The sequence below is a fragment of the Dipodomys ordii genome, unplaced genomic scaffold, assembly GCF_000151885.1.
Source record: "Dipodomys ordii isolate 6190 unplaced genomic scaffold, Dord_2.0 Scaffold57, whole genome shotgun sequence".
NCBI classification, from domain to species: Eukaryota; Metazoa; Chordata; class Mammalia; order Rodentia; family Heteromyidae; genus Dipodomys; species Dipodomys ordii.
The window spans coordinates 12,276,633-12,284,889 of NW_012267273.1; the positions used below are offsets into that span (position 1 = coordinate 12,276,633).

At 37.3% G+C, this 8,257-nt stretch overlaps 1 pseudogene across 1 annotated transcript; it reads right to left on the reverse strand.

Moving 5' to 3' along the window:
* Positions 1 to 557: 557 nt before the first annotated feature.
* On the reverse strand, positions 558 to 1,661 carry LOC105989685 (annotated as a pseudogene). The gene has a single exon (XR_001175255.1). The product of XR_001175255.1 is annotated as a calmodulin pseudogene (transcript).
* Between the last annotated feature and the right edge of the window lie 6,596 nt (positions 1,662 to 8,257).

Below are 8,257 nucleotides of genomic sequence, written 5' to 3' on the forward strand. Positions count from 1 at the left end.
AGATCTGAGGAGTGAAGTTCAGAGTCAGCCCAGGCAGGTAAGTCTTTGAGACTCATATCTTCAATAAACCACCAAAAAAGCCAGAAGTAGAACTTTGGCTCAACTGTTATAGCACTAACCTTGAGCAAAAAATCTCAGGGACAGTACCCAAGCCCTGAGTTCAAACTCCAGAACTGGAACAAAAAAAGATCTTGGGATAGCTCCTGATGCAAAGTAAAGACTCAGTAAACAGTTTATAAAAACCTCTTGTTTCCATTTCATGGAGTTCATTTTTACAAGCTTCATTTTATATGGTCATATGCACATAGCTATTTATTGTGATCTTCTGTTAAGAATATCATAGACATATTCTAGATATTACAAATGAGGGAAACCATGCAGCCTTTGTTTTTTGGGTTTGGCTTGCTTTGCTCAATATATTTTTTTTCCAAATCTTTCCATTTCCTTACACATGGGACAATGTTATTCTTTCTGATGAAAGCATAGAATGCCTATGTATATACATATATATATGTATGTATATACATATATATGCCACATTTTCTTTTTTTGGTAAATTGTAATTTTTTTATTGGAAAACAAATATACAACTTGGAATGGATTGAGGCAAATTGTGCCATAAGCAGATTTTCTTTAAGTGGCTAAAACAAAGTTTAAAAATCAAGTAACAATAAAAGAAAATGTTTCTGGTACAAGACCAGCAGTACAAAAAAATAGTGTATGAATACCTGGATAATACACCCACTTTGCAATAGTGCAACTTTTAAGTACATATTGTTGACTGTCCATAGTCCAAGCAGAGTTACAACTTCACACTTCAACAACAACATGCTGACAGTTCCTGAAAGAAAACTACTTAAAAAAGGCATAACCCAGATGTTCCCTCATTTGACCAACTCCATCTAAGTTTAGATGTGCAGAAGGGCTTAGATATATCCAGAGTAAGCCACATGCAACATGTTACTTGATCAATTTTCTAAAATAAGGTTTCAGGACAATGACAGTAAGGTAAGGGAAGAAAACATGGAGGAATGAAATCCTAATTACTATACATGCATATTTTTTTTGACAGTAGGGGAAACCTTTTACAGATAAGTTACAAACAAAGAAAAGGCAAATAAACAATTTTGTACAAGAAATTTAACACATTCTGTACAATATCTTCACTTTGCTGTCATCATTTGTACAAACTCTTCATAGTTTACTTGACCATCACCATCAATATCTGCTTCCCTGATCATTTCATCAACCTCTTCATCTGTTAACTTCTCCCCCAGGTTTGTCATCACATGGCGAAGCTCTGCTGCACTAATATAACCATTGCCATCCTTATCAAACACATGGAATGCTTCTCTAATTTCTTCTTCACTGTCGGTGCCTTTCATTTTTCTTGCCATCATTGTCAGAAATTCAGGGAAGTCAATTGTGCCATTACCATCGGCATCTACTTCATTAATCATGTTCTGTAATTCTGCTTCTGTGGGATTCTGCCCAAGAGACCTCATTACAGTTCCTTTGTTGTTATAGTTCCATCACCATCCTTGTCAAATAGTGAAAAAGCTTCTTTGAATTCTGCAATCTGCTCTTTAGTCAGTTGGTCAGCCATGCTGCAAGTGCTACCAGTTCCCGAGACGCAACTACACAACCACTCGGCTCGCTCGTTCCGCTTGGACTCATATGCCACATTTTCTTGATCCATTCATCTACTAAGGGGTATCTGGGTTGGTTCCATATCTTAGCTATGGTTAAATAATGCAGTAATGAAAACAGGAGTTTTTTTTTTTAAATAATGTACTATTTACAGCTGCTTCTTTTTTCTTTCTTTTCACCCCTTTGGTTTATGTCCTGTTGCCACTGTTTCTTTTATTTCTGTAGGCTCTGTTTTACATATAAGCTTATCTGATGTGGGGAAGGAAAGGGGACTCACAGAAATGGTGGAACAAAGGGTGAACCGATGCAACAGTGATACTCACTAGACACTATGTTGGAAATGAACCTTACAACTTGAGGGGGAGGGGAGTCAGGGGAAGCAGGGGAAAGTGAGGGAGGGGGTAACACTATTCAAAAGAAATGCACTCATTACCTTACTCATGTAACTCTAACTTCTCTGTATATCACCTTTACAATAAAAAAGGATTCAATAGTGCTATTTTTAAAAAAAAAAGATGGGTGTTATTGCTGTTTATTATTATCATTATCACTATTAATACAAGTTTTCCTAGAAATTACAAGTGAAGTCAGAAGCTACAGGCTTAATGAATTTAATAAGGAAATGTAAGAGTGAGAGCCTGATGATGATACAGGTGGTTTAAAATTAAAAAAAAAAAACGGCCTTAACAAGTATGCTTTGTCAGGCAGTTAATAAAAAGGCTAATGAATGTTTACCTACAAGATACCACAAATTTAGGGTAAATAAATACTCTATATCTTGCTATGAAGTTAAATTTATAAATCTATTTGCTAAGAGCAAAGAACTTTTCTATGATATCAAAAGTTTTGAGGATTTCCAAGGACTGCTGACTTAAAATATTGAGACTAAAAATGTTTACTACATACTACATTACGAAAGTATTTGCAATAGAAAACCACATGTTTATTGAATATACAAAAATGAATACATTTGCAAACTATAACAATCATAGATTGATTTTACCCAGCAGTCATGTGATATTGATTTTTCTAGATCTCATGAATTTAGTTCTACTTAGCTACAGTACTATAAAAAGTTTGTGTAAATTTTCTTAAAATGACAAGCACTCCTTTAAAAATGGACAGTAATGTGCTGGTTTCAGCAGCACATATACTAAAAAATATACAGTACTAAAATCCAGAAGTTGTGACAGTTATTTAAAGGAGCCAAATATGTAAAACTACATCCAAACTTGCACATGAATGGTTATAGTGTTTTATTTGTGTTTGGCAAAGTTTGGAAGCAAACAAGAGCACTTTCACAGGTACACGAATAAAATAAAAGCATCTAGGCAATGGGATGTTACCCAGAGTGGAAAAGAAATAAATTGCCAAACCATGAAAAGACACAGGAAATCTAAATGCACATTACTAGGTGACAGAAGCCCATATGAAAAGGCTGCATTATTCCAACTCTACACTATTATACAAATAGATAAAACCATGACGAGAGTTAAAAGACCTGTGGTTTTTAGGGGCTGGAATGAAGAAGGGGTTATTAGGACAGAAAAACTGCTCTATGTGATACTGTAATGGGCATATATCATTCTAAGTTTGTCCAATTGCATGGAATATACAATACCAACAGTGAACGTACATGTAAGCTATGGCTGCTGGCTGACGATGATAAACCACTGTAGGTCCACCAATTTTAACAGCCCTTTGGAGTAGGGTGTGATCATGGAGCAGGCTTATGTTTGGAGAGGTGGGGGAATAGGAGGAATAAGGAAAGTTTCTGCAGAGTACAATCAACTTTGTTGTGTACTTAAGCTTATGTACAATATAACCCTTAACATTGCAAAAAATCCCTCATGATACCTACGAAATGTATGTTTTAAAGGACTGACTTTTGTAATCAGTGCAGAATCATGACATTTCATAATAGGTGGCATTACTTGAAGCTTCATTAAAAAATGAAAGGTGGGTGGAAAAACCTAGCTAAACCAAATATTTATCTCTCATGGGCTCTCATGGGCACAGCTTCTCAACCTCATCTGGCTGCACAGAGATACCTCCTTCTGAGTTTTCTCATACCTGATCCTTTATCTTGGATATTTAATTTTTAATTTCTCTCCTCACCCTTGGCTTATTCCTATTTGTGACTCAAACACCAGGGGTGCTGCTGTTTCTTTCTCTTTTGTAAAGTTTAAGTGAAGTCCTAAGTAAGCTGGCTCAAAGCTACTTACATGATCCCCACTGAGTTCTTTTCTATGTGGTAATTTATCATTTTTACATGTGTTCCTGTAGTGTAGAAAGGAAGAAAAAAAAGGAAAAAAGAAAAGGATCAGAAATATTTAACTTAAAGAAAGTAGGATTTGGTAAAACCTAAGATGACCATTTGTCATCCACACGAAACACTATTAGTACCTATGCAGAGACAATAGGCACAAGGATTAAACTGCCTTGCATAAACCAAGAATGACCTGGACCCCTCGTATCCTCTTTCATACACTCTTCATTTACTGGAGGTGTTTCTTCTGTGAGGATTAGTAGTCCTTTCTTCACCTGTGTCCTCCTGGCAATTCTCCTGCTCTTCATTCAGAACTTAGCTTTAACATAATTACTTCTTCAACCTTCCTCAGGAAGAAATAATTGCTTCTTGCACTATCAAATCCATGTGGCTTTCTTGGAAAGAATCTTAGTGTATGATCTATATCATTCTTTTCAACGTTTTCTCAAACATTTTAATTTTCTAAATAACAAAAATAGTGATCCTGACTGTCTGTACCTCAAGAAGAGGTATTTGCCCAGGCTGGCAAAAGAAGAAGAGGTATGACCCTGCCAATCTCTGTCTCTCAAGTTGTTAGGACAATAATCCTGTACCACTGTGCCTGACCCAGCTTTTCACTTTTAAATAAAATACGTTTGTTCTAACAAGAACATTGAGTTTTGTAGTTCTCAAAGAGAGACAATTGTACTTTCCCAGGCAATATCTGCAAATGTCAAAAGTCTTTTTTGGTTCTTAGAAATAGTAGTAGGGGTTAGTACTAGTAATAAGGGGTACCTACCACCACAACCATCACTTGCCAACCACAAAAGCTCCTGACCCAAAGTGTCAATAGTGCCAAGATTGAAAAACTTTGTATTGAGTCAGTTAGATGAGTCCACTTGTGATGACTTCATCCAAGTGTGCCACCTCACCTTGTTCCTTTCTCTGATGCAACTCCTACAAATCATATATGATCTGGCACCTGGATCCAGTCTTAAATGCAGTCTTAAGTGTACTCAGAGGTTGTCTTACTGAGGGTGACACAATGTACTATAGCTTTCATCTCATTTTATTCTTTAATCATGTGTAATTAAGGAGTAGGATAGGATGCTTTGATATCTTGATGTATATGCACCCAGATCTGTGGTGAGGAGATAACTTGAGTCAATCAAATGAAGAAATGTTTTATCCCCTTGTCCCAGAGTTCTTGCCTTTTTTTTCTTCCTATGGTATCATCTCAATGTGTGTGTGTGTGTGTGTGTGTGTGTGTGTGTGTGTGTGTGTGTGTGTGTGTATACTGCTAGCATACCACATGCTGGGCAAATGCTCTTCTACTGAGTGAATACCCTAGCCCACTGTTATTTCGCCCTTGACCTAACTTGCTTGCACTAATTTTAGAGTTTGTCAAAAAACCGATCGACTTTCACACAGAAATTCTACCAGTCCCTAGTTCAGAGGTTAGTTCAGCCACATGTTACAACTGCTGGGAAACAAAAAGCCTAAAGAAACTTGGGATTTTAGGCTTCCATGTTCAACATTGAAGGAAATCATCAATGGCATGGGAGAACAATGGGAGTTTGCAAGAATGGCAGGTCCCTACTTCTCATACTTTGCTGAGATACGTCCCCAGACTCTTTTTCCTGGGTGCAAATCCGGGGTTATCATGCCAGCTAAGAAGTGTAGAATGAAACTCTGAAACTTTAATAGCATTTTTGTCTAAGTAAACTCTTAGGTTTGGTAGCAGCCTTGTTTATTTTGATGCTTTTGCCACCACTATACCTGAATTGTTTCTTTTTAGACCCTAAACTTATCTGCTTTTGTGCTTGCTTCTCCCATTGGCTTTGTGTTCCTTGATGGAAAGACCTATATATTTCATTCACTTGGCTTGGCACAATAACTGCAAAAAGAGAACATATACTATTCAGGCTCCATACTAAATTCTTATCATAAAGCTAATCTGCATCTGGGTCCTGTCCAAGAGATCAAAACAAACTACTACTTAAAGGAATAAAGAAATAAGCTTTCTGTTACCCAGCTGGGATAAGTCAAAACCTATGGGAAGGTGTCAGGTACATGAAGGATCAGTTAGTATTCTGAAGCCAAGATCATGTCAAGGTAGTGTTGGGAGCTATTGAGTAAGCACAGGTACTCAGGGCCACAGTAGGCTGAGTGGGACTTTGACTACACAGGGGCTTATGGGTCTTCAATATTAGGCCACAAATGATGGCTTTTTAAAATTTATTTATTTAATTTTATTTGTGAACACACTGTACAGAGGGGTTAACAATTACATGGGCAGGATAATGCGTACATTTCTTACCAAGCATTGCAGCCTCCTCCTTTGTTTACCCTTCACAACCCTTCCCAGCCTCCCCCCTCCCCCCTCCCCCCCGTGCCGACGTTGTAAAGCTCATTTTGGACATGACAACTTGTAGTTCTCATTGTTGCAACAGGTCCACCTGTATCCTTAAACGACTTGTTTTTCCCCATCTCCTCCACAAGTTATACTGACATCAAATATAGTGAAAGCAGGGGTTAAACTGTGGGGGAGGGACATACAAAGCAACAAAGAAATAATCTTATAAATGCATTAGAAACACATGCATGAAAGAAAAAAACATTAAAATACATATCTAAGGGTTCATTTTCCTAACATCACATTATCTGACCTTTTCTGCTTGACTCATACATATACTAGATATGGCAAATAAGGGAAACCATGGGGCCTATGTTTCTTTGGGCCTGGCTTACTTCACTTAATATAATTTTTTCCAAGTCTTTCCATTTCCTAACAAATGGGGCAATGCCATTCTTTCTGATGGAGGCATAGAATTCCATTGTGTATATATACCACATTTTCTTGATCCATTCATCTACTGAGGGGCATCTGGGTTGATTCCAGATCTTAGCTATGGTAAATAATGCTGCAGTAAACATAGTTGTGCTGGTAGCTTTAGTGTGGTCTTGTTAGTGATCATTTGGGTAAATGCCCAAAAGTGGGATTGCTGGGTCATAGGGGAGTTCTATGTGGAGTCTTTTGAGGAACTTCCATACTGCTTTCCAAAGTGGTTGAACAAGTTTACATTCCCACCAACAATGAAGTAAGGTTCCCTTTTTTTTTGTCAGTTGTGGGGCTTAAACTCTGGGTTTGGGTGCTGTTTCTCAGCTTTTCAGCCCAAGGCAAGTGCTCTACCGCTTGAGCCACAGAGTACTTCTGGTTTTCTGGTGGTTAATTAGAGTTAAGAGTCTCACAGACTTTCTTGCCTGGGCTGGCTTTGAACCATGATCCTCAGATCTCAGCCTCCTGAGTAGCTAGGATTACAGGCATGGGCCACAGGTGCCCGACCTCATGATGGCATTTTCTATGCTTCCTTATCCAGACATAAAGTTTAACTTATGAGATTCAATCTTCCTATTTCTCTAGGGATTCTGATACTTCTGGTCAGCAAATGATCAGATATTGCCATATGCCTGCTATGAAAGGTACAGTATAAACATGATTTGACACAACAGGCTACAGAAAAGAGACAGTGTTTTCAATAGAATAGCTTCTATATGTAGATGCACACAAAAATTGTATAGACACACAGACAAATGTTCAGTTGCTGGGGAATTCCAGGCTAAGAGTAGGGATTGAGACATATATAGGGTCTCCCATGTTTATCATTTACTTTGCTTCCTAACTAGGAACATAAAAGCATTAATTGTGCCGCTGCCTTCTGCTCCAACAGCATCACAGTAGGAACAGCCAGCTGGTGACACTGACTTGCTTACAAGTGCACTACTTTATCATAGTTTTCAGTCTTTAGCCATTTAAAGTATACTGCTAAAATTTCTAGTCCTAAAATGAGTCAAAATATACAAAAGTTAAAAGTACAGACAAAGAAAGTACCAAGTACAGACTGACAATTCCCACCACTTACTATGTAATTTTGGACATCTTTGTGTGCATTACTTAATCTTTATGTATGGAATAGAGGTAACAATAGCTACTTTTACAGTTCTTATAAGGTTTTAAATAGAAACCAAGTATGGGAAAACATTCACTTGACAGTGTGTCTAGAATAGTAAACATCTGATAAACAATAGTTATTATTGTATTAGTGATAAAGATCTGAAATACTACATCTTGGATTTCATCTCTAGGAGATTGTGATTTAATAAATATAGGATAAATGTTGGGCAAGGCTTAGTGATTTGTTTAGGAACAAAGTGATTCTAATACTGAATTAGGTGTGGCAATCATCAAATTGGATAATTTTCTCAGTTACAAAGCTAAGTTTATAGGTCATATCTATTTTTGAGATTATCTTTAAGTAGAGTTTTTTTTTTACTTACGCCATGCCATACTTCTGTGAG